Here is a 25,660-nt window from a genome sequence, read left to right as displayed (position 1 = left end):
TCCAATATCACCCCCGCCCCCCTTTTGCCGCGGCGGCGAGGGTGCTAGGACCCGGGAAGCATCCTCCCCCCGGCTTCCCCCCCCGCTCGGCACGGCACCAGGAAACCCCTCCGGACCGCCGCTCTCCGGATACTTGTGCCCGGCAGCCCGGATCCGGCCCTCGGCGGCGGCGGTGGCGGCGCTGGACGCGGAGCTGCCCGCGGGGGGCCCCCAGGCCGGTCACCCCCCTGCCCCCTCTCCCCCCCGCCGCCGCACCTGGATGGTACCTCCCGCCGGCGGCGCGGGCACTTTCTGAACTAGGAAGGAAGGGGCGACTCGGGGGGACCGGGGGGGCGCCGCCGAAGTGCGTATGGAATTACCTGCGGCCGCGGCGGATGGATGGGCGCCACGTCCCCGGCACTCGCGGCCAGCGCAGCAGCAGCCCCGGGAGTGAACGCGGGGCTCCTCCGGCCGAGTGCGCAGTGTGGCGGCGGTGGCGGTGGTGGTGGTGGTAGTGAGCGGTGCTCGCCTCGCTGGACGGATCGCACCGGAGGGATATTTCGGAAGACTCCCGCGGGTAAGGTCATTTTATCCGGGCGGGAGTCCCGGCGTGGCTAAACTTGGTGGCGGGTGATTGAGGTGGGCACTTGGGTGCTTGCTGCATTGCCCCGGTGCGAGGGGATCCGGCCGCTGCTGGCACTTGAGTGAAATAACTGCAGAAGGTATTCCGGCGGCTGCTGCTTGTGATAAATCAGAAATCAGAAAAAAAAAAAAAAAAAATCCTCTTCTCTGCTCCCTCTGTATCTGGGAGAGTACCGTGAGAGCGTGCCGGGCAAGGAGGCTTTAATTTCTCCTCTTTCTCTTTTTCTTTGACCCCTCCCCCCTCTTCTCTTAATAATTTTGGCTGAGAAGGGCATGCGATAGTAAGGAAGCTCTCCGTGATGGAATCTGTTAAATATTAGACCGGATCCCATCCGCCGTCTAAAACAAATGTTTTCAACTCCGTGCAGCATTCTGCTGCATTTCAGAGCTGCAATGGAGGTAGACAAATCCCATTTTTCAAGTTGTTAAACTTCAAGGTGGCAGTCCTTATTAATCGTGGAATGGTGTCCTGGTGCTAAGGGGGTTAAATGCCCCTGGTGATTTGGGATTACAACTGCTCCTGCAAATCCTGCGAGGAAATTACACTGAGAGACGGTAAGGAAAAAAAATCCCTTTCTGACAGAAGAAAAATATTATATATGTTGCTAGCCTAGAAATCTCTCATCCACCTGCTCCCATAAGATATTTTTTTACACCCATCAACTTACCTGCTGGAACCTCAGACCACGTGCATGGGAGTTGAAGATTTGCAAACAGAGATCCTATCTTCGGTATTTCATACATATATTCATCTGGCTGAGGGCTGTGTGTGAATTAATTCCTCTGTTAGTTGTGGTGTGAAGCGAGAAAGGAAAAGGAGAGAAAAGACCGTCTTTTTAAAAACACAGGGAAAGCACTTCAGCCTTTAGAGATTTAGAGGGATCCAAGCAGTGCACCTTGCTAATCTTTTTCTGCAAAATCAATTCTGATAGAGGGAATGGGGGAAGGTTGAGGGAATCGATAGTGATGACGTTGTACAGTGCAAGGCACTGCAATGCTAAAGTTCTGTAGTGTATGCGAAAATATATACCCTTCTGTGCTGCTGGTGGCTTCATGCATAATGGATGGCAGAAGATATGCAGATCTTTCTGTAGGAAGATGGATGTATTTGAAAAAAAAAAAAAAAAAAAAGACGGTGATTATGTAACTTGATTACATCAGTGGCATCAGTCGCCGATCGTGTAACGAGGTGCTCACACGGCGCATCGATCACCTGGCTCAACTTTGGCACGCTGGCGGCGGAGACCCGGGCAGAGGAGGGGAGATCCCCGCTCGGTGCCGGCAGGGGCTTGCCTCTTGCGGGCCGCCTCCAGCACCGGCGTGATGCTGCCGGGCTTGCCCGGGACGGGGAGCTTGGGGGCAGCCGCCCTCTCCCTACGAGGGGGCTCCCGAAAAGCTCCCGCAAGGGCAGAGCCGGCTGCCTGATCCCCGGCAAGGTCACCGGCACCCCGGGCCTGCGGTGCGAGGCGGCAGCAGAACGGGGCAGGAAGGCGGCCGAAATTTAGGCTGATCCCCCTCCCTCCCTCGCCTGCATCCGAGAGGAACACCGCTGGACCCTCGTCCTGTCCGCGAGGCCGAGACGGGGACGGGTTTTTTCTTCCCATCCCGCTCAAAAACAACAGCAAAAAACCCCAAGTGTTGCCAGATACAGCGGCCTAATCGACCTGTTATGTTCACAAAAGGATCTAAAGGGAGGACCTAGCATTAAAGCTGGGGGAACGGTAGCCCGTTAAGACGTTGCGAGCATCTCAGAAGCAAGTAGGTGAAGGCAAAGGTGTGCCAGGAGTCTCATAGGTTCAACTCAGGTGGACTTTCTTCCTGAATTGTCCGCAAAGAGAGCAGGATCCGGGTAGCCTTTATTCTAATACCCACTTTAGAGTCATAAATCACTATTTTCATCTGTTCTGAGGAAAGAAAAAAAATAAGACTCCTTGAAGACAGATAAGCTCTCAAAAGCACTGCTGAGGCCCCATGGATACATTTTCTGAAAAGTGTAAGCCTGCTGAAATCTTAACGCAGCTGAAATGAGTGATCTTATCATCGCTGGCCTATGTCCTACCCCATTTCACTCTGGATTCATTCTAGCAGAATTTCACTAAACACCTTTACACTTTCAAAGAGGCTAGGGCAGAGTGGCTTTTACATCTCTTGATAAACATGATCTCTTCATACCTACTCTTTATCACATTTAATGTACTATCTCAGTGTTTTTAACACTGCCCTGAAAAATATTTCTTTTTCTTCTGCTTCCCTGAAAACATCAGTATTTTAAAGTTCCTTTAGCGTTAGTTCATGAATATTTTCATATTTCTTGAGGATAAGTCTGGGCAAACACTAATAAATCCAGCTAATGCAGTTTAGAGTTTGACATTCATGGAGTATAGTGAGTAAATTGGAAAAAAACAGCTGTGCAGCTAACTCTGTTTCCATCCTTCAGGGGTCAGAATAACACTACGGCAACTCCTATGCATTGCTACAGCTCTTGTAATTTTCAGAAATGTCCATGGCATGCTCTGCTCTGTCACACATGATTACAGGCACATTCTTTCCCTTTAATTCCTGACACACACTTCTTGTGGCACACATGCTGCATACCTGTGCTACCTATCTCAAGGAGACCAATACTGTCCAGAGAAAGTGTTATAAAACCCATTCTGCAAAAGTGTAGGCATTAACAGTGTGGGAATATATCATTGGATACGTGTAAACTGGCATGCTGGCTGCAAGGATTTGCAAATTTAGAGTAGTACGGAATGATAAGCACCAAGCTTTATTTATAGTTTAATTTCATTGCTGTAGTTAGCGACAACCACTCAGTAAAAATAGGTTTCAGCTCCAATGCAATATCCATTCCTTTTGCAGCCAATATAGCTTCTTTAAGAGGAAACTTTCCTTGCTGAAATAAAACTGTAAATCACTTGGATAGATGAAGAGAAATATTTACATTAAACTTTCCCAGACTCCAAATCTCAGACCACTGAAGCAATGAGGGTTTGGTCACCTACTCTTTGGTAGCTCTGGGAAGTCAGCTTCTTTTACCGCAGCAGCAGCAGCACATGGAGAATAATCTCGGTGCCTCCCTCTGAAAGAGCGGGCTTCTGACTGCTGCTGTCACTGAAGACAGTAGACTTGTTTTACTGCTGACAGGAAAAATTGAAGCACACAGCAGAACTTAATGAAGCATTTTTTTTTTTTTCCTATTCAGTGATATTCTTGTAATGTATTCAGAGTACTTTCTGTGGCCATTATGTCAAATCCATGCATTAGAAAACAAAACAAAAAAATGGGTAATTGACTGAGGTTCTCATTCGGTATTTTTTGCACTTACAGAGAAGTGTTAGGATATACTTTTGTGTTTCATAATAGCTATGATCTTTAGTGGCTGGGAATCTTATTGTTTTTAGTGCATGCAGCATGATAATATATGACAATTGAGACATCCCAGATCTGATTAATATGATTAAAAACTAGCAACTTATCTAGTGGTGCTCAAATTGTAAAGTTTAATTATAGCGTCACCATTTGCACAGCTATAGATAAGGTTGTATCAGCATTTCTATTATAAACCTCTATCTTGTTGCCATCCGTTGTGTCAAGGCTCCATGAAATAAGAAGAATTTACAATAGAGACCATAATGGCTGTTTTGGATTATAGCTATGTCCTGTCAGGTCAGTAATCCGCATGTTTCTTTAAGTCCTTACCATGCACATCTACAGCAGCACCAAAGCAGCTATTATGTTCTATCAGTTAAAGAGTATGCTTTTTTTATTTTAAATTGTAATTAAATATGATATGATGGACCACAGTGACTCAGGAAGGATAATTTAACCTATTATTTTTCATATACTGTTATTTTGTTTTCATATTCTTAAAAGAAAAACAGCTAAAACGCAGCAAATAATTTTACTTGTGATAGCTTAAAATTAATTAATATTTGTAAGAAAGCTCTTTTGAGGGGGAGGAGGGGAAAAGAATGAAGATGAAAGGTTGTGTTTTATTAATTACAATATTCAAACTTTGCATGTTCCCCTGAGGGATTTGCATATGGAGCTCTGTCCTATTGCAAAAGCGGAAAATCCTGTGTTATTTGTAAGAGCTGTATAAGACCAAGAAGATCTAGCTGTTTTAATGGTGGGTAGTCTTGTTTTTCTAGGTCTCACAGTACCTGTGCATTACAGGTAGTTCTGGGCCATTTAATGGTGTTATATAGCATGCTATTTATGCTTCAATAACTAGGTCTGAACAAATGAATCAAGGGCATCAGTTTTACTGTCTTCTGTGCTTATAAATTTCATGTTTATAAGAACAGCACATAGGCATGTCCTACCACAGTCATAGCATCAATTTAAGTAATTCCCCACATAGATTATGATTAGGGATGTAAAGGGAGAAAAGGAGAAAATGAACCATTCACATTTCTGCTAATGTGCTAGATTTTATTTTTAGTTTTCTGTGTAATTTAGGAAGTGGCCAGCATAGCTTCTAAAAAGAAAGACAGAAACCTAATTAATGCAACAAGAAGACCTACACAGTCTATACAGCTAGCAAGCAAACAAGGGGTAGTAATACTTGCTAACTGGATGGCCAGAGGCATCAGGAAGTTTTTCTGTTCCCTGGTCCATTGTGCTCTAGGACCTTCATTTAGCCTTGAGGAATGGTACATTATGAAAGAGCAAGAAGATGAAGACTAGCAAAATGGGTTAAAACAAGGGTTGAGAAAGTGTTTAAGTATATAGTCATTGGTGATGTAGCTCCTGTTTTTCATGAGATGGGGTATATTTATATATTACTTTTCTGTGTTCTTCACTGGCAAGACTGAGACATTCCAAGTTATTCCAGTTCCTAACTCTACTGCTCTATTTATTTTTTTTTAACATGCTTACTGTCTTCAGAGCAAGGCCTGTCATCTTTACATCTACAAGCCTGTTTTTAGTTGCACAGCAAGACCTGACCTCTCACTTGAGGTATACTGAGGTACTTCTTCATAAAATAAGTGGGTAGGAACATGAGAGAAAGAATGTCTCCCATTGGTAATTTTAGAAAAGGCAGACAAAATCCTTTTGTAAGGATTCCTCTTACAATGATAGTGCAACTGCTGTGTAGAACCTCAATATCTCTGTTTCACCTATTAAGTTCCTCCTGATAGTGTGTGCTTGAACAGTCAGTAACAATTTCAGCAAACTCAGTCCCAGCCAAAAGTTTAGACTGTTTCAAGGAAAATGAAGTCATAGTAACATACATCTTTATAATACACATGGAAAGACTACTCCAGGTGATGCTAGGAGTGAGTTTAAATGCTAGTGACCTGTTGGGATTCCCAGACCAATTGCCTCAAACTGAATTACTGTACCTGAATGGTGTAAGGGGCTCACATCTACTTTTGTCCATGCCTACATCTATTTGGCAGTGTACTTCTGCTGGATTTGACTCTGAGCTTAGTGGATCATACGTCACAAGGATAATTTCTACACCAAGAAGATCTCTCAGTATGATGAAAACCTTGGGATGGAGCCACTGTGTCAGAAGAGGGATGTGTTTAGCCTAGATGCTTTTGTGTGGCACTGGTCCCTGGCAACAGTTTTAGCCCTGTGTCTGTCAGATTACAGTTCGGTGCACAGAATTTCAGGATGGGAGCAGAGCACGGCTGTCACTGTATAGCACCTTGGCATTCCTGTATCCTCAACTTCTCTTCAATGCCTTATGGCTGTCTTCTCCCAAGTTTAAATTTCCCCATCCCCACCCCCCAGGAAGTTTCACCTTTGCTCATCTTAGAATGACATAACTGGAAATACATGACGTTTCCTTTTCTGCAAGTTGTGTGTGTAAAGAGATGTCTGTGTATCAATCTGTCAATAAGATCTGCATATTTTCTACACGTAGAGTTTATTTTACTCAACATCTAATCTCCTCTAACAAAACAGAGAAGGTTTGGCTGTCAACTTTCTATTAGATGTTATTTGTGGGGTTCCATAGCTGAAGTCAGTGTGCTAGCACTAATGTTAAATCAAGTTCACTGGCAGTCTCTCCTTTTCTCTGCATATATGTCATATTTAGTATTTGTGCATGTGTTTGTGTACATTGCATATGTCTGCCTCTACATATATATGCTTTTACTCACATACATATGCAGCTATCAAGAGAAAATATTCCAGTTATTTCTAATGCTAAACATAGAAAACATAATGTGATTCAAACATAATATGAGATGGTAGATGTTTTCAAAGGTGTTGTTTTTTGTTTGTTTGTTTGTTTGTTTGTTTTTAATATTAATATATTTTTTAATGATCTGTAAATGCTGCTTACTTGAAGATAACACAGATTTATTTTGGAATACCCAAACTGAAATATACTTTAAAAGGACCATCAAAGATCACCAGTCAGGGTTATATGGTATCATCTGTAATTTTAGAAAAATATGTGGTAACACTTTGGAAGATAAAATCTGAATGTTTCCTATATGTTTCCAACAGAGCAGCAGCTACTATCACAAATCTCTTGCCTATTATTACAGAAAAGCTCAATCAAAGTATTCGCTCAGTGCACAGCAGAAGAAAGCTGAAATGCATATTGTAAAAGGAATGCAAAACATTGTTTAGCATTTCTTGTGTAACACTTGCTTTACTACTGATAACTCTCATATTGAGTATGAATAATGTGTCTGCTTTTGGTCACTCCTGATCCAGCAAGCTATTAAGGAAAGAAGAAAGAGAATGACAGGAAAAAAGGAAAGATCTCTACATGAAAAGATTCCTATCTGAAGAAGAGAAGAAAGATTTTTATTATTTAGAAAAAAAAAGAACAAGAAATTATATGGGAGAACAGAGGATGAAATAGGGAATACTGAAGGCTATTGAAAAATATTTTGGATTCTCTTACATATTGTTTCCCTGATGACCAATAAAATTAAATTGTGACAAATCTAAAATGAGTAAAGGAAAACTCTACTCCTTGCTTTAGCTCATTCAAATCCTTTGGTTCTTATTGGTAAGGATACAGCAAAGAAAGAGGTCTAGTAGGATAAAATATGTTGAGTAAGTCCAGGAATAAGAAAAAAATAAATAAATTTTATATTGTAATAGACAGATAAAAAGGTTATCAGCCTAATAGATAGTTGAATAAGATGGCTATCAGCTTGTGTACCAAAAGATCACCTGCTGAATTCCAGTTACAGTGCAATCAATGGATGCACGCATCTGAGATTTATAAAGGATGATTCTTCCAAAGGATTTGTTATTGGTGTCCACTAATTAGACGAACTGTAAGTATGATCCTGTAACCAGTATTCTTTACTACCTATTCCATTTACAGATCTGGCAATTAGAGTACTGCTTAATGAAGGTTTTACTAATGCTTACTGGACAATCTAATTTGTCTCTTTTGAGTCCTCAGTACTAAGGTCTTAATCTAAAACCCATTGAAGGAAATGGAAAAATATCTACTGCATTCAGTAGGGTTGGATCAATCTCCAAGAGTTTTGCACAGCTTTATCATCCAATTTCTTCATTTTTGTTATTTTCTGCGAGAAAACTCATGCTATTTCTTATCTTCAGTGGGTTAACATTGATTAGAAAAAGAAAATCATGTAAACTTTAACAGAAATCCATAAATGTTGTTGACATTTGTCGTCAGTATCATCAATTCCCATCAGTTAAAATATACATCCTTCATATTTTGTTTCTTTGTAGAAATGAAAGTCTGTATTCTTGAAAGATTGTTAGGTTATCTCTGATGCTTTCAATTACTTTGATGAGGAAAAACTAATAAAACCCTTTAAAAATAATCACTAAATATATATGCAGTATTAGTATATAGCCTAGGCTAGTTTGTCCTAAAAATAATGCAGATTAATCACAATATAAATATCTTTTAATCTTTGGTTAGATTAATATATCCTCTTTCCTATTGCCTCTTTAGTGCTTTATAAACTTTCTATTAAAGAGTAATCACATGGCTCAATGGACAGACACTATATATCTACTGCTGGCTGTTTGCTTTCAAGGGACCTTCCTTAATTAGTGTTTTGTCTGGATTGCATCTGTTTGTAATAGTACTTAATGCTTAAGACTTCCGTAATAGTTAATGTCTTGTATGGCCTTTATTTCTTGGGCATCCTAAAATTAGTTTTACATGTTTGGTATGAAAATAGTAGAAATAATTAGGTTAGGTAGCAAAGGTGAGTTTTCACAAAAGCTCACAAAACTTGAGTGCCCCTCTACAGTTCTTGAAGGGATATTTACCTCCAGAGGTGACTTAGAGCAGGAAGCTAACTTTACGGTCTGTGGTGTGACTATAAACTTTTTCCCTTACTGAGTGTAGGAAGAAAGAAACAAGTCCTTAGCAATGAATTGTAAATACTTCAACATAAGGCAAATATAAATACAATTATAGATGAATGACATTTAATTTCAGTTACTGCTTTACAATATGAGTTTTTTGGGGCTGTTGTTCTTTAACAAAATTCACTTGAAGACTTTGGACCTCTAAAGCCTGGGGACCTGTCGTGGTTCTGCTCGAGTGGGCAGCCGAGCTCCACCACAGCTGCTCTCTCACTCCCCCTCCTCAAAGAGGAATGGGGAGAAAATATGTGAAAAGGGTTCAAGGATTGAGATAAGGATGAGAAAATCACACAATAATTATTGTAACGGGCAAAACAGACGGCATAAGGAGATAGTAAGATTTATTGCCTACAACTAACAAGTGAGAGAAGTGAGAAAACAAAGGAAAAAGCAAACCAAAAGCACCTTCCCCCCATCCACCCTCTTCCACCTCCTCCCCCCGAGCAGCGCAGGGGAACGGGGGAATGGGGGTTATGGTCAGTCTACAGCACTTCTTCTCTGCCGCTCCTTCTCGGTCACTCTCGTCCCCTGTGCTGTGGGGTCCCACCCACGGGATGCAGTCCTTGATGAACTGATCCAGCGTGGGCTTCCCACAGGCTGCAGCTCTTCCAGAACTGCTCCAGATATGGGTCCGTACCACGGGGTCCATCCCTCAGGAGCAAACTGCTCCAACCTGGCTCCCCTACGGGCAGCAGCTCCTGCCAGGTCACCTGCTCCTGCGTGGTCTCCTCTCCACGGGCTACAGGTCCGGCCCGGAATCTGCTCCAGCAGGGGTCTTCCACAGGCGGCAGCCTCCGTCGGTGCAGGGCCACCTGCTCCACCGTGGTCTCCTCCACAGGCTGCAGCGTGGAACCCTGCTCCACCGTGGTACTCCATGGGCTGCAGGGGGACATCCAGCTTCACCATGGTCCTCACCACAGGCCGCAGGGGACTTCTGCTCCGGCACCTGGAGCACCTCTCCCCCTCCCTCTACACTGACCTTGGCACCTGCAGGCTGTTTCTCACTCCCTTGACTCTCCTGGCTGCTGTCTGGCGCAGTGTTTTTTTCCCTGTCTTAAATATGCTCTCACAGAGGCGCAAACAACATTGCTTATTGGCTCAGATCTGGAAAACAATGGGGCCCTTCCCAAACATGGGGCAACTTCTAGATCTTTCTCACAGAAACCACCCCTATAGCCCCCTGCTACCAAAACCTTGCCACGTAAACCCACTACAGGACCTCAGTCCCATTTAATTTGCAAATATTTCTTCTCTGTAAGAAACTACTAAATCTGCCCATGCCTTGGTTTCCTGTCTCTAAATTCTGGAAGATAAAAATACCTGCCTTCTTGTCTGTTTAATCTCTTAAAAGATTTCTATTTTAATATATATGGAGGAAAAAGTTAGAGGAAAAGTTAATGTCATTTTCTTCCCTACACACCAGGAGAAATTCGTTTATCTGCCAGTCCTTGAAAATCATGGAAAGTATTTGCTCTCCTCCAAAAAAATCCATGTTGGTTAAAGAGTTTCTATTCATATTTTTTGTATTAGGTATTTGGATTTTGGGAGGGTTATATTGAATAAAAAGATGGCAATTTACAAGTAAAAATGTAATGATTTTTTTTTTAATAGAAAATTGATCATGGAAGGTAAGATAATTTCTGAGTACTTAATGTGAGTTCTTAGCAGAAAAGGACTCTCAGTTATGGTCTTTAGATGCTAAATAATACAAATATAAAAATAGTGCTCTGAGTCATACTACTAGAGATGTCTGGGTCATCTGCCTGTTTCCTAAATAGTAATTAGTCTTTTTACTTTAAGGTTCATTTTCTTTTTCCACCATGTTTGAACTGATTTTATATAAAATATGGATATATCGATAAATCAAAAGTAGTTTGTGTTTTTCCTTTTTCCCATGTTTCAGCAGTAACATGGTAACCTAGTTAACAGGACAATAATATTAATAATCATATGTCTTTCTGCTGTTTGGTCCTATTCAGGAAATTCTCATCCAGTGCCCAGGGAGTTGCTGAAAAGACTACTTTTGGTGGCAGTATAAGGTGAATTGGACTAGGCAATCTTAAAACCATAGCAGCAAGTTTCTTGAATTTCATGCAGTGTGTTTGACTGCCGGTGAAGGATTGTCACCTGTTGTACACTCACGGTAGATCATGAAGATCAGCTTTTCAGAAGGGAAAGCCAGAGCATGGCAGTTCCTACTTCTCTGGGAGATAATCCCAGAGGCTGGCAAATCTCCACTTTCATGCAGAAAATTTCTACCGTTTGGTTTAAGCCCTGTTACTAGAAAGAACAAGCTGTACTCAGTGCCACCGTTTGGGCTTTTTCCAGCCAACAGCTTTCGCCCCTGGCTGGACTACAGATCTTGGCGGTGATGCTGCATGTCCTCCATCACACGCGGGCCCCACTGTCTTTTGCCCTGTGCCTTACAACAAGTGGTGACTTGCACTTTGTAGCGTCAGCTAATATGGGGCATGTTCATCTCCTCCAAAGACATTCAAGCTGCTGACAGGGAATAATATCAAGAGATGCAAGGGTAAACCAATTTCTCACAGAAACTCCTGTCAGAGCTCTGTGTTACATCAAGAATAAGCTTAGGGTAACTCCAGTGAAGCCATTTCATTCAGCTTGCCAGATTGAGTGCAATATGAGCCTACAGCATAGATATTATTGCATTAATTTTAATGAATAAAGATCACAGACACATTACTTATTTAATTAACATAGCAAAACCCATTGTCAGCAAGCAAAGAAGTTGTATTGTACAGCCACTGTAATGTAATCAAAAGAGTATACTTCATGGCTGTGAGAATATAATTTTCTTGTTAAAAGCCTTTGATGTTTCTTTAAATATATAAAAACACAGGAAATGTGTAAATAAGGCTTGCCAGCCATCTTAATTGCCTCCTATCAAAATGAATCTTTTAGCTTTAATCTGTATTTATTTTGATGTCTTTTGGCTAATACTGATGCATGCACTATCCATGCATATATAGAAATAGAAATATACATGCACATACACATCTTTTATTAATGAAATCATGGGTTTTAATATTGAAAAATACAGCCATAATGTCATTTTTCATGACCCTTACTTTTATTTGTTTATTTATACTGTTAGGGGGTATTTAACTACATGTACTCATAGCATTCAAGAGCCCTAAATTGAAAATTACAATACTTGACCAAGACCTAGTACACAAAGTCTTGCCTGCATGTCTAGTCCAGACCTACATATGTTTTTCTATCTGAGTTCTTTTGTGCACTACTAAATGAACTGGTTCAAAGTTTCTAGAAGTCAAGGAGTCAAGAGGCCAGCAGTCACCTGAATGACAGTATCTTGACATGTGCAGGATAGGCTGTTGGCTTTGTATTAGTCCTGAATTCATAACTCAAAGGGAGTCTCTGTTTCATAAAATACGGGAATTTGTGGCCAGTATATCTCAGAGATTGGCAGGAACTACTTGCAGTGTAAATGAGTTTGTTACAGTAGTAGTCAAGATTTTAATGCGTATTTTGTTGTGCTTAGTCCCACACTGACACAGACTACAAAAAACATTACTTGAAATATCTATAATATATGGTCAGACTGAGATCTATCTAATAACAAAACCTTAATATAAAAACTTAAATGTGCATGTATATAAAAAGCAGTACAAAATGTATCAGGCTGTATCAGTGCTGCCTGAAACATGGAAATAAATAAATATATTGTTTGTTTGGTAGGAAGGTAGGAACTGTAGTTTTACAATCCTTGCTTTTATTATTACTTTTGTTTCTGTGGTGTTAACCCGGCAGTGTGCTCCCAAATTAACTTCAAAGCCTATGCTTAATTCTGATGAATGAAGATGACTGAATTTGCAATTAGAAGTAGTTTTATATATATATATATATATATTTTTTTTTAACTGAAAACTAAAGGACATCACAGAAAGAGAAGAAATACTAGATAAGCTTATGTTCCAATAACACATTTTTCCTCCATGGGTTTTTGATTTTGGTTTAAGGATTATCTATTAAACCAAAGCCAAACCAAACCAAAAAAACCCAAACCAACCCTGAAGACAATGGAAAGGGTCTCAACGACCAAGTGAGAATGTACAGATGAATTTGCAAATAAAAGCTGAAACATCAAAAAGAAAAAAAAAAAAAAAAAAAAAAAAAAAAAAGATTGCGTAAGAAACAGTGTGGCCAGCAGGGCTAGGGAGGTGATCGTCCCCCTGTACTTGGCTCTGGTGAGGATGCACCTTGAGTACTGTGTTCAGTTTTGGGCCCCTCGCTACAAGAAGGACATGGAGGTGCTTGAGCGGGTCCAGAGAAGGGCAACGAAGCTGGTGAGGGGCCTGGAGAACAAGTCCTACGAGGAGCGGCTGAGGGAGCTGGGCTTGTTCAGCCTGGAGAAAAGGAGGCTCAGGGGTGACCTTATTGCTCTTTACAGATACCTTAAAGGAGGCTGTAGCGAGGTGGGGGTTGGTCTATTCTCCCACGTGCCTGGTGACAGGACGAGGGGGAATGGGCTTAAGTTGTGCCAGGGGAGTTTTAGGCTGGATGTTAGGAAGAACTTTACTGAAAGGGTTGTTAGACATTGGAACAGGCTGCCCAGGGAAGTGGTTGAGTCACCATCCCTGGAGGTCTTTAAAAGACGTTTAGATGTAGAGCTTAGAGATACGGTTTAGTGGGGACTGTTAGCGTTAGGTCAGAGGTTGGACTCGATGATCTTGAGGTCTCTTCCAACCTAGAAATTCTGTGATTCAGTGGTTAGTAAGTAGATTTGGAATTAAGTCTGGACGCACATATCTTTATGACTTGTTTTCAAATGCAAATGATCTTTCTCTATTTTAGAGGGAAAATCTACCCTCTTACTATAAAAAGCTTATATTTAAAATATCTTCAGTGTGAAGTGCCCCAATTTTTGCTTACTTCTTATTAAAGAATGAAATTAAACTATGCTGTCTATCAAAACGCACTTTCTTTTCAATGTTTAGAAATATTTAAAATAGAAAAGGGTGTTCATTACAGTGTTCAGTATGAAACTAGTGTAACTTCTATGGGGTTTCGTCAACTTTAGTTTGCTGAACTCAGATAGAAGTTCTGTAACATACTGGTTGGTGTTGGAGGTTGTGTTTTCTTGGTGTCTGGCAATATAGCCCACTTTTTGTGTTACATTATGTGTATAGTGTACGGCTTTTAAGATAACCATTGTCTACAATGTGTGGATAAAACAAGAACAATTTTATCAGCTTCATGAACAAATGAAGTTCACATTCACTTCACCTTCTGTGGCTGTCCACACCTCACTTTCAGTAAACAATAAATTAAAAAAAAAATAAAAGGCAGAGTAAATATCCTTAAACAGCCCCTTATTTGAAGTGTTGTGATATAGAAATATATCAGTTATGTTTAGCTATGTGGAATTTATTCAATTATATCAGCTGAGACGTTGTAGCCATCATCAGTCATTAGCAATGATTGTGACTCACTTTTGAGCACATCACTTATATTATAAAGAGATACAGTTGTTATGTCATATGTCACATGTTCCTGCGATCTCATGAGACAGACAGAAAATTAGTTGTATACCTGCCAGATGAAGTAAGGGGAGCTCTGCCGTTAGATCAGCATGGGTGACTTTGATGAAGCGCAACCTCCTTTTCAATGCCAACTGAGCACTGGCAGCACTTGGCTGGCAGGGAGGACACCAGGTGCCCCCATGCATAGCCACATGGCTTGCAGATGATGAGTGTTGGTGCTTGGAAAGCTACAATTTCCCAGTAGTCAGGAAGCACTTCCTCCTTGTAGTCTTCAGCCATGTGTGCTTTGTAACAGCTGGCAGGGCTGCTCTGGGGTGAACATTAACTTTTAATAATTAAGGAACTGAGAAGTCCTAGGTGTCCGTCAGAAGCCTCTGGCATGACTTTAGGTTGATCATGTAATCTTTTCAGTTATATAACATACATCATCTCTAGAGAGAAACCCCTGCCTCCTAGGTCAATGTTAAGACTTGGTGTAACATCGTTTCCCAGGTGAAGGAGTGGGGTTGGCTGTGGGGTGTTGTTCCTCCCTGGCAGCTCTTGAGGGCCATCTGGCCACATGCCAGGAAGAGGGACCGCATTCTGGAGTGCCATGACAGCCAAGTGGTTCAGATTCCACCACCTCTCAAGTAGGTGGGCCAGGACCTTGCCTTGGGTCTCTTATCAGCCACCTGTGGTGGTCCCAAAACTTAGTTATTGTTGTTTTCTGTAGGATTTGGGGGTAATGTTAGTTCAGGTTATGTGAAGTGATAGTTAAGCTCTAGTTTACAAAGGAGATATTTTTTTCACACACAAAACTGATGGTAGGTGTTGCATATCTTAGACTACCTCTAGGAATACATAGTTTAGGAATACATGGCTTACTGGGAAGCTGAGGATAGTTTAGCATAGACACAAGCAAGCACTGCTAACCTTGGCATTAGCAGTGGCCCGTGGCATGAATTATCTTCCCTTGCCCACTAATTCAAATCAGAAACCAGCACTGAATTAACGTTAGGCAGTGCAGATGATGTGGGAGCTGGGGAGGGAGGTGACTTGAGCATTGCCTTGCTTGACTGTGCAGATGTGTCTTCCAGTTTCAGTTCCCATGAGTCAAACAGGGTGACAGCGACTCTCACTTTACAGGCCTCCTGTGGGAATAAATACATTAAAGACTGTGAGATGTTAAGATAGGGTAAGATGGTGTTTTGCGGGGTTAGGGCAGCACAAAAGAAAGAATCCTATCAAAGAAGATGGATGGGTTTCCTTCAGGAAAACATTTATGTGTACTGTACTCCTCCTCCTCGGGAATGTGAGCTAATAATCAGAGGCTCTGCAGTTGTTTCTGGTTTTTTTGTTATACAGATGGTACTTTCTTAATTATTACATTGTAAAAGGTACATGTGAAATGTAGGAGTGAAATGGAAAGAGGTAATCTGACTAAATATGAAAATCATGTTTATAAACAGATATTTAAGTCTTTGGAATATATTAGCTCACTCTTAGCCTTATGATTTGGATCTGTGTCTTTCTGTATCTGTGTTCAGAAAACGCTCACACCTTTGCTGTTGCCCTTTGAAATGCCCCAGAACCACTATGCCCATCAATAGCATGCTGTTGATACAGGTCAGAGCAGATCTTGCAGGGCTCCCCTTCCTCTTGCCTCCCTCACTCCCATTGTGATGGAGAGGTGCGGTCCTGCACTAGGAGTGCTCATGTTCAGGCCTGGAGAGGCAAATGTGCTTCCAGCATAGCTACTGTCCAGGGCATCACTCTATGTTGCAGCTGAACTTCAGGAGTAGGCTACAAGCCTCCTTGGTCTTTTATGTTCTTTCCTCCCAGTTGTTCTGCCAAAAAAAGGCCTGGGCAAGCAAAGGTTTGGTGAAACAATTCCACTGAAAACAGAATTCGCTATGGTCATATTTCCCATTTACAGGAAAACCTAAATGCACTTAGCACTCCAGCAGATAATGTTTGTTCAGCAGATTTCAATTAAGGGCTTTATTGCTTTTAAAGGCCAAGCTGGACTTTTTCCATGAGAGATGTTTTTATATCCTCTCTGTCCATAAGTTCATGCAATGACTTTATGCAGACAAAATGTGCATCTGCCTATATCCTTAGAAAGCTTTTACGATGAAGGTGTGGGAGGAAAAAAAAAAAGCTTTTACCTTGCCCTGGTTGAATTAGCAATTGTGTGTGTTATGGGGGAGGCAGGCATTGTGGTTAGTGTTTGGATGAGAATTGGGATTTAAATGTTGTTGGAGGAATTATTATTTCTTTCTATTACAAGATTGTACATAATCACCAAGTTTCCATTTTCCTCCAAATTGCACGCATTCAGGACCCATTGCATACAGCTTACAGGAGACAGAAATTGGATAGAGACAGCTGGGGAACACAAGTAATAACAAAACCACATTGGCAACACTATTGACAGAAGCCGTCAGCTACCACTTCCTTCTCAATTTTTCGTAGGCATCACAGCAGAGAGGGGATTTGAAGAAACAGAGGTTGGAGTTCACCGCCTTTTTAGTCTGCTTGAATGATTGAGGAAGGCTATAAAAAGCCACCTCAGGCTTAATCTTGTAGAAGCCAATTCTCACAAACAGTGAGGACCCTCTGCATGAAGAGCACACAGCTTCTGTGATTCCAGACCACCTACAGATTCCACCTAAGAGAATGCAATCAGAAGCCGTGTTTTCACTGGGCTATCCAAACAATTAATTTGCTCAAATCATATCAGTTCTGTAAGGTGATTTTACCTATGGACGAAGAAATTTCTGCACAAATTCCAGTGAGCCTTTCACAACTCTGTGGAAAAAATCTTTACCCATCAGTGAAATTCCAGCATTTTAACTTCAAAAAATAGAAAAATAAACTGTCTTTGAGGGAAGGTAAGCAGTATTTCTTATTACACAGTATTGTGCATATTTAAATAAAATATTTGGGCTCTTAGTTTGAATTTAGACTTTTGACCTTTTCTTAATAAGCATGTTTTAATTCATTTGAATTTGAATGATGTTTAATTTTTAATACAGATTTTGTGTCATTTTGCCTTCTTAATAATCAGAAGGTCATTTGGTATCAAGTGAAACACCTTATGACAATTTAAATTGAGTGTATCTCCATTATTACCTTTATCAGTCTGAAAGAATTAATTGAATTGTGAGTATTGCTCATAGATCATGATGTCTACTTCTGAAAAATGCATTGACTTTTAAATTGTCCTCCAACAGCCAGCCTCAGACTACACAAGAGATACTAACAGAAATTTGTAGAAAAATGTCTTCTGAATTATGGGTGTTTGCATAGTAAAGGTGAGTCAGAAAAAGGCTATTTAAAGCCTCTTTTATAGAGTTCTTTTTGTTGTTGTTAAATCTTTAAAAAAACAAAAACACATTACATGACCTACTGTGAAGTAACATAATTCACATATAAGATATACTTATTTTCTTTTTCTTTCTGCCTAGTTACTTCCATGTGAAACAGGACACTGATGAAACATATACTAACTACCACATGAATTTATAGATATGTGTTCCTGGTGCTACATTAATTTTTTTCCCAAAATTCTTATCTTTTTTTTTTTTTTTTTTTTTTTTTTTTATTATTATTATTATATATATATATATCCATTTTAGAGAGATTCCTGATTCCTAAACTTTAATTGTGACTTGTTTCCTAAATCCTCTACCTTGCCATGCAGGATGTATTATAAGTCCGAATATATGTGCTTGTTCTTAGGGATAGGGCCTTATTGTTATGTAATACCCACTCCCTCTCATAACAGTTTTCTTTTAGGTTTGTCCATCTACTCAGTTTTCTGCTTTCAAGACCAAAACAATTTCTGGACAGCTTGGATTTAGTGTCCTATAACTAAAATTACTTTTCTTCTGACTCATGCTTATTCCCAGAGAGAATACAAGAAAACAGTCATAACTTCTCTGATTTTTATTACAGTAAACAAGCTACAGTTTTCTAGTCTAGTTAGACTTCCTATTCCTATGTATTTAGCAGTCTTCTTTGCACTCGTTCATCCAGATTCACCTTTTGTAGCGTGTTGACCAAAGCCTTCCACATTATGCCATAGAAGGACTCCTAGTGCCATATGCAGTAGCTCCCCCACATACCTGTGTTAAAATCCAGATGCTGAATTTGCAGTTATTCAGTGATTTGTCATTCTGAAGACTGTACTCATCCCATATGCTTTCCTAATATCTGACATATAACAGTGTTCAGCTTTACAGGTTGTCTCTGGCTGCCCTGGTTGATCTATAACGCTTTATCACTCTAAATTAAGTATGCCTTTAATGCTGAGAATCTGCCTTGTGTTTGAACAGTAGCCAAAAGTGTTGCTCTTTCTGTTCTTGTAAGGGTCCTTAACAGCAATCTTTCTTTTAGCACTAATTGTTCATAGCTTAAGCCTGCTTAAAAAATCATCCTGATACCAGAAGGATTGAGGTTCTGGTGCTGTTTCCTAGCTGTATTATGCAGGATGTCACAGTAGTTACTAATATAGAGGTACGTAAGACTGAGCATGTCAGTTTTGCTCACTGACTGGGAGCACATTCCAGTATCACCAGAAATAGTGATATGCATGAGGCAGAGGCCTCATAGATCATGTCTTATCTTACCATAACAAGACACTATATTTCTCATTTGTTCCTATGGTTATCCAATACTATTTTAAAATCCCCTCCTCTCAGCTGTAAAACCGTGCCAGCAAATCTGGCATTCCAACACAAGTTGCAAATGCAGCTTAAAAAAAATTAGATTTTTTTTTCTTTCAGACTTTTAGACACTTCACATGACATATGCTTAGGACAGGCAATTCTCTAATACCTTGTTATTAAAAAGTCAAGAAGTGGAGCAATAATGCTACTGGCATAGGAAGAGAATAAATTTCCAAAAGAAGTTCAAAGGAAGTCATCATGAGATATTAGGGATTAATATCAGCCTGATTTTAAGTATAAACAAACAAAAAAAGGTTTTGGTTAATTTTAGCTAGTAGTAATGTAAATTAGCTTTTATAGGTTATTTGTGGTGAAAATTCTGTATGTTTTTTAACTTTTTATAATTTTATAATTATATATATATATTTTTTTTAATTTTTAGCTCCTAGTTTCATGGACAGTTCCTCAGCCCTATGGCCTTATAATGCACCACATTCTCATCCAAAACTTCTCCATCTTAAAAAATAACCATTATTGAGGATGTAAAATTAAAGAATAGCCATTGTGAAGTAGATCATCAGTGACAGTGACAAGAATCTGTCATAGGAGTGTAATTACTTTAGGATCCACCCAACCCACTTTGATTGCTTTATCTCAAATGTGCGTAACCTGTGTTTAAAAATTTCCAGTTATGTTAGGTTTTTAATGTTTCAATATGGCATTTAAGTGCAGGAATAAGACTAGGAGGGGCAAATATAATTTTGCATTATAGGAAGATGTCAGAAACCATCTGGAGAAGGGTCTGTGCTTGTACTGCTAAGTGAAACACATAGCCGCATGCCATTCTCTCAGGCCAAGTACGTACACTAAACTATATTACGCTATGTAACTTATGGCCCAAAGGGGTAATCCTGTGAGGCTCCTGTTGTCTAAGACATCATTATTACTTTTGTTGCTTCCCCCCATCCCCAGTCCAAGATGTTGGACATCACACGAGGGCATTGTTGTGTCCCTTCAGACTGGAGTTCTTACAGCAGAAATGAAAGGATTGTGCTGCGTAACAGGGATGACACGTACAGACGTTCAGTTGTGAACTTTGTGGGATGCTTTCTGGGGAGTCTGTAGGGCAAAGGACATGTAATTGCACCCCCTTTGCTACCCAACTGGTGCTGCCTCCTGCACCATGGTTGGATATTAGCACTGGTAGCCTCAGGTTGCCCAAAGTGAATGCATGGCTGGGAGTGTGTGAGCAGGGAAGCAGTGGGGATGGCTGCAGATCCTGTGCTTGAGCTTTCCTCCTGCCTTTATTTTGTTTAGCACTGGTGCAGCCAGGGAGTCTAGCTGGCTGTGTCTGAATGCAAAAATGCACAGTTAGTTTAAACAGGACTACAGAACACCAATCCCATATCACTTATAAGTCACAAGCCCCAAGCTAATAACTCCCAACATCCTATAATTAATTAGAATAAAAAAAGCCTCAGAAATTACAATGTACCACAGAAAGAGAGCAGGAGAAATCAAGGTTGTCCTAATAATATATATGGTGCAGCAGTGAGAATGCTGATGTAATATTCTTTATTAAAGTAAATTGGGAAGTTTTAAAGAAAAAATTACTAAAGATATAATACAGGAACAAGTCCCAAGTTGCATAAAATAGTATCATTTTTCTTCGTTATTGTATAAGATAGGAAAAGGCAGATAGGAAAAAGCAATCCAGAAACAGCATGTTCTTACCTGCATCAGGCAGAGGAGAGTTAAATAAGGCACATCTCAAGATGGAAGCACCTTCACAGATCCTTCAGACCTTTTTGTCTCAATACTGGGCATGCAGAAAAAATTGCTTTTCTTGCTAATTTCATGCATATTTAATCAACTAGCCAAAGCTATATTCATTCTGCTGCAAGCAATAATAATTGCCTGAGGAATCAGTGGGGGGAGGAAGGCTTGCTCTAAGGCTGCTACTGCAGGAGTGTAGAGAAGCTAGCCAGGGGTGAAATAGTGTTTCCAGAAGTGGAGGGCCTGTAATTTTTCAGGCTTATGTCTTCTATCCTTCCCCTTAAGTAAAAATATTTTGTCACTCACTAGTAATACAGTCACCTATGCAGTCCTACATATCACCTGAAGAAAAAATAAAGAAAAACTAGAGAATGAATTTTGTTAATTTTTATTTTCATTTGATTTTACTTTCTGTGCTGAAATTAACATTGTTCATTCAGTCAAGTTAATAAAAGTTCTCATATTCATGACACTTACACATCATTTTGACTATTTTGAGGTAAACAACATACACATTTTCCTGTTACCAGAGGAAACAAGCTACACAGAGAAAACAGGATATGAGTGTTTCCCCAAGTACTAATTTCACGCTATTTATTTTCCAGTTTGCAAAGATAAGAGGATTTATATTGCTCAATAAAATAAAGTTTAAACCACTTTTGTATGCAAGACAAAATGAATTGTTGTATCATGGATGAAATACCATGTTTCTCTAAGTGAGATTCTAAAAAAAAATAGTGCACTTCTCACTCAGAAGTAATTTCTTCAAAAATCCTAAAAAACAAAGAACAGAGTAATCTGAAGAACAAATGATAATAACAAAGCAACAACAACAGCAAAACTGACAACCTATGCGTGTGCTAGGTCAGGATGAATGTAGCTATGGACTGAATAGTAATTAGGCTGATGTCACAAAAGAGTTCTCAGTTACATCAGTTGCATTGGGCTCTACCTACATTAGTATTTTGTGCTGAAGCAGTAACAGTCTTGAAGCAAATCCCTGGCGGTTCCCACTTCTATGGTTTGGTTTCCAGAGCAGATTTTGGAGCATGTAAAGCAGGTTCCTTTGCAGGATGGAGCGCCAGCACTCCTCTCACCTCTGCACCAGGAGAGGTCTGATCCCCATCAGGCACACATGGATCAGAGCCTATGGCTGAACCTCTGCACAGACTCAAGCTGGTTTCATAGACCAGGTTGTATCTATTTGGAAATGCAACAATAACACAGAATGTAGAAACTGGGGCTTTAAGTGGGAAAAAAAGAAACACTGATAGAAAACCATAGTGAGCTAAAAGAAGGCAAGTTGTGGGGATTGTGGCAAATGTATGAAGGGCATTGTGTGCTGGTAAAGTGAAGTGAGTTGAATGAAAAACCACCATTACCTTTACAGAAGAAATGAGCTTCCTATTAAAAAAAAAAAAAAAAAAAAAGGTAATAATTAATAAATGCTTTTACCATTTACATAACCCTGCAAAACCATCTGTCAACAAATTAAATAAAAATATAACAGAGTGCTGCCATGTGGGCTAGTCTTTTTAAAGCTCTGGTGTTCTGCCTGAAGTTTGTTTCTAAAGCTCCCATTGCTCCTGTTAAAACTGGAACATAAACTCTGTGCATGTATGTTCCAGCCTCCCCCTCCTGCCCTCTTAGCCCAAAGAATGTTTCCACTTCTGCTGGTTTGTAAATCTGACAAGCATTTTATTTATTTATTTATTTTTAAGTAGAAGTTAGTTATTGAATTTGACCCAGTTTTGCAAATACAGCTGAAATCACACCTCAGCACAAAAAGGGGGAAAAAAAAAAAAAGAGGAAAAAAAAAAAAAAGGAACAGTAGATTTACATATTTCATAGCACTATTTTGTAACGTTTCTTAAGAAACTCATTATTTAATATGTCCCTTTAATCCATAACAGGATTAAAAATAATTATTTTCCTATTTTATGCTTTTCGCCGAGGCTGGTTCGGTACATATCCCATTGTTTGTGTAGTCTTGCATTATTTAGTAAAATCCTCAGATATTGAACAGCTGTCTGCTGGTTTTGACCCACAACATTAGAATAACAGTATTACAAAGACAACAGATTTTGGCAGCTGTAAACTGAGTACAGCTGAACTATGATATTTGCAATTAATATGTTACAAAATCGCATCTGCTTGTTTTCATTTCTTAATGTTTTTCAAGTAGCACCACTTATTAGAATCTGCAAATAAATTATGAATTTTTGGAGATGCATATGCAGTGATAAGGTTGCATTTATTTGCATTATACATTTCATATCCATATTTAAGCCTGGATTCCTATAATGGTGTGTAGATTATGTCCACGTGAGTTTAAGAATTACTCAGTAGTCAATGCTGTCTTATCAGCAAATTCTGTATTAATAGTAAAAGTACAAGGCATGCATTAAATTTTAACTTTCTCTAGTAAGTGTATATTATATATACATGATTTTGTCAAATGGCGTTTGTCACTGTTGTTTCAATTGCAATAATTATGTTATTGAATGTCATAAGTAGAGTCCAGATGCAGTTAGATTAACCTAATGGTGTTTTATGCATACGAATTTATTAACATAAATTCAGTTCACTACTGAAATCTAAAATGCCATTTGTCTTAATAAGGTTAGTTGACGGTCATTCCCTCAGTGAAGGGAAGTTCGGGGAAGAGAGGTTAGAGTAGAAACTGGAAGACGGCAACTTGAGGAGACTTCGCCAGCTGCAGAGACAAACAAGGCTTACTTTATTATTGCCTTAATAAAAGCTATTGAGCCCTGAGTACATAGTAGCTTCTTGGCACCTCGCACGCTGCGTGCATGGAACATCCGATTCTCCCGTTAAGTGGTCTGCTCAGTTATACTTGATTTCTCCAGCCCATTTTTCATTACTTTCCAACCAGACTACAGTCTGACAGAACAAATTTCTAAGCAACCACCATGAAACCCTTCCTAAAAAAAAAAAAATAATAATAAAAAAAAATCCAGATTCTATGGCCCAATCCTGCCAGTACTAAGCAACCTTAATTCCCATGCAGCTCAACAGGAAAGGGGCGTACTCGTCTCATCGCAGGAACAGACGAGCTTATGTGAGCAGGCTGGGGTTTACCACTGCAGACCCTAGTGCCTCTTGCTATCAATCACATTTGTGCTTAGCTCCAGAAGCTAAAAAATCTGCAAGATCAATTTTTCTATTTCTTTTTGTTTATCTTATAAGGAAGATTTTGCATTAGTTACATTGTATTCACCTTGGTCAAAACTATATACCTTTACCAGAATCATAAGTTCTTCAGACTTTTCGTAATGTGTTGGTATATTGTTTAGCACTTATCAGGGTCTTGGGACTTCCATTATGATACATTTCCAACCAGGAAACTTAACCACAACAGCCATTCTAATGAGATTAAAAATGATGATTTGTGGTTATATATATATATATATATGCATATATATGTGTGTGTTGTTTTTAAAATAATATTTTAGAAAAAAAATATGGAAAACACTGAATTTTGTGTAGCTTGTGTAGTATAAAAGTGAAAACAGTGTATTGCACAAAATATTCAAAATTGTTCTCATGAATTATTTCTTCTCTTTGCTTCACAAATGAAAAATATACAAGCTGTGCTTATGTACTTAACAGTCATTCAGAGAAAGCGATGCAGTACTTGATCAATATTCTTGAAGAAGGGTGATGAATATTCATTACACTTGAAAATGACCAATCTAGAAAGAGGTGATGAAGAGTTTGCAGTCATGAAACAAAAAATGATACTGTAATGCTCTGAACTCAGCCTGCATGTCTTGGTTAAGGTTTTTTGGTTAACAGTTTTTGTTTTTTAACTGACATTGATTGTAACTATTGAGCAGAAAAGGGAATTTTGCTGTTGTTCTTAAATGTGAAAGAGTGATTCTACAAGTTGCCAAGTGCTCTTTAGCTTTCACACCACAAAGCACATGCTTTGGTCTTTGAATGTGTTCCATCAAGCTGTCAGGTGGTCTTTGTGTTGGGAATTAAGCAGATGAAGAAGAATTTTGTTGGAGAGAGATATGAATAAAGTTCTCTAAAAATCATAGCACTAACATTTCTTTGTAAAGTTAGTATACTAGAATAAGCTTGTTTCGTTTACTTCACTGCCTTAGGATGCTTGATGGAATAACTTTAGCTTATTCAACTTCAATTAGTCAAGGATGGACTTGACTAATTGGTGATTCCCAGTTACTAACACAAAGCAGAGCAAGTGTCTTGCAATATCTGACTCTGGAGACCACTTTTTTTTTTTTTCTTTTTTTTTTTCTTTTTTTTTTTTTTTGTCAGGGTTCAGGCTGGAAATACATTGTAAAAGATTCTTTCTTAAGTAGTTCTCGTTTTATATTGAAGATGTATGTTAGGCTGAAGATACTTGGGTCTACCTGCTATTTATCTATAGTCTTTTGCAGAAAATGTTTCAATATATGTTATCTTACAAATTTAATGGTTTATTTGAATGGAAAATGGCCAGTGAAATTAACTTCAAGATGTACTATTTGAGAATATAGTAAATGAATACTTTTGTGTCTGATGTATTCACAGGCAAAGAAATTATGTGTGTCTTAATACTTTTTACATTTGTGTTCAATTAGGATTTTTTTTTAAGACTGATTTTTTTTTTAACCTTAGTTTTTGTTTAATTTCATTAGATACTAAGATGATTCTGGTGATAAAGAAACAACATCTAACATGAAAGAACAATACACAGTGTTGTAGTTAGTCAAT

At 39.4% G+C, this 25,660-nt stretch overlaps 1 protein-coding gene across 5 annotated transcripts in view; it reads left to right on the top strand.

Moving 5' to 3' along the window:
* The first annotated feature begins 247 nt into the window (after positions 1 to 247).
* IL1RAPL1 (interleukin 1 receptor accessory protein like 1) overlaps positions 248 to 25,660 on the top strand; it is a 759,868-nt gene continuing 734,455 nt past the window's right edge. For 3 of the 5 annotated variants that reach the window (XM_032184122.1, XM_032184140.1, XM_032184107.1), the window contains exons 1-2: positions 16,901 to 17,359; positions 17,702 to 17,782. The gene's annotated coding sequence lies outside the window, so the exon portion shown is untranslated. Of the gene's footprint in view, positions 557 to 16,900; positions 17,360 to 17,701; positions 17,783 to 25,660 lie in introns of those variants that run through there. The other 2 variants (XM_032184112.1, XM_032184130.1) reach the window with 2 other exon arrangements.

This window comes from Aythya fuligula, chromosome 1 (genome assembly GCF_009819795.1).
Source record: "Aythya fuligula isolate bAytFul2 chromosome 1, bAytFul2.pri, whole genome shotgun sequence".
NCBI lineage: Eukaryota > Metazoa > Chordata > Aves > Anseriformes > Anatidae > Aythya > Aythya fuligula.
The sequence above is the reverse complement of the archived record's forward strand: the minus strand, read 5'-3'. Positions and strand labels throughout refer to the sequence as shown.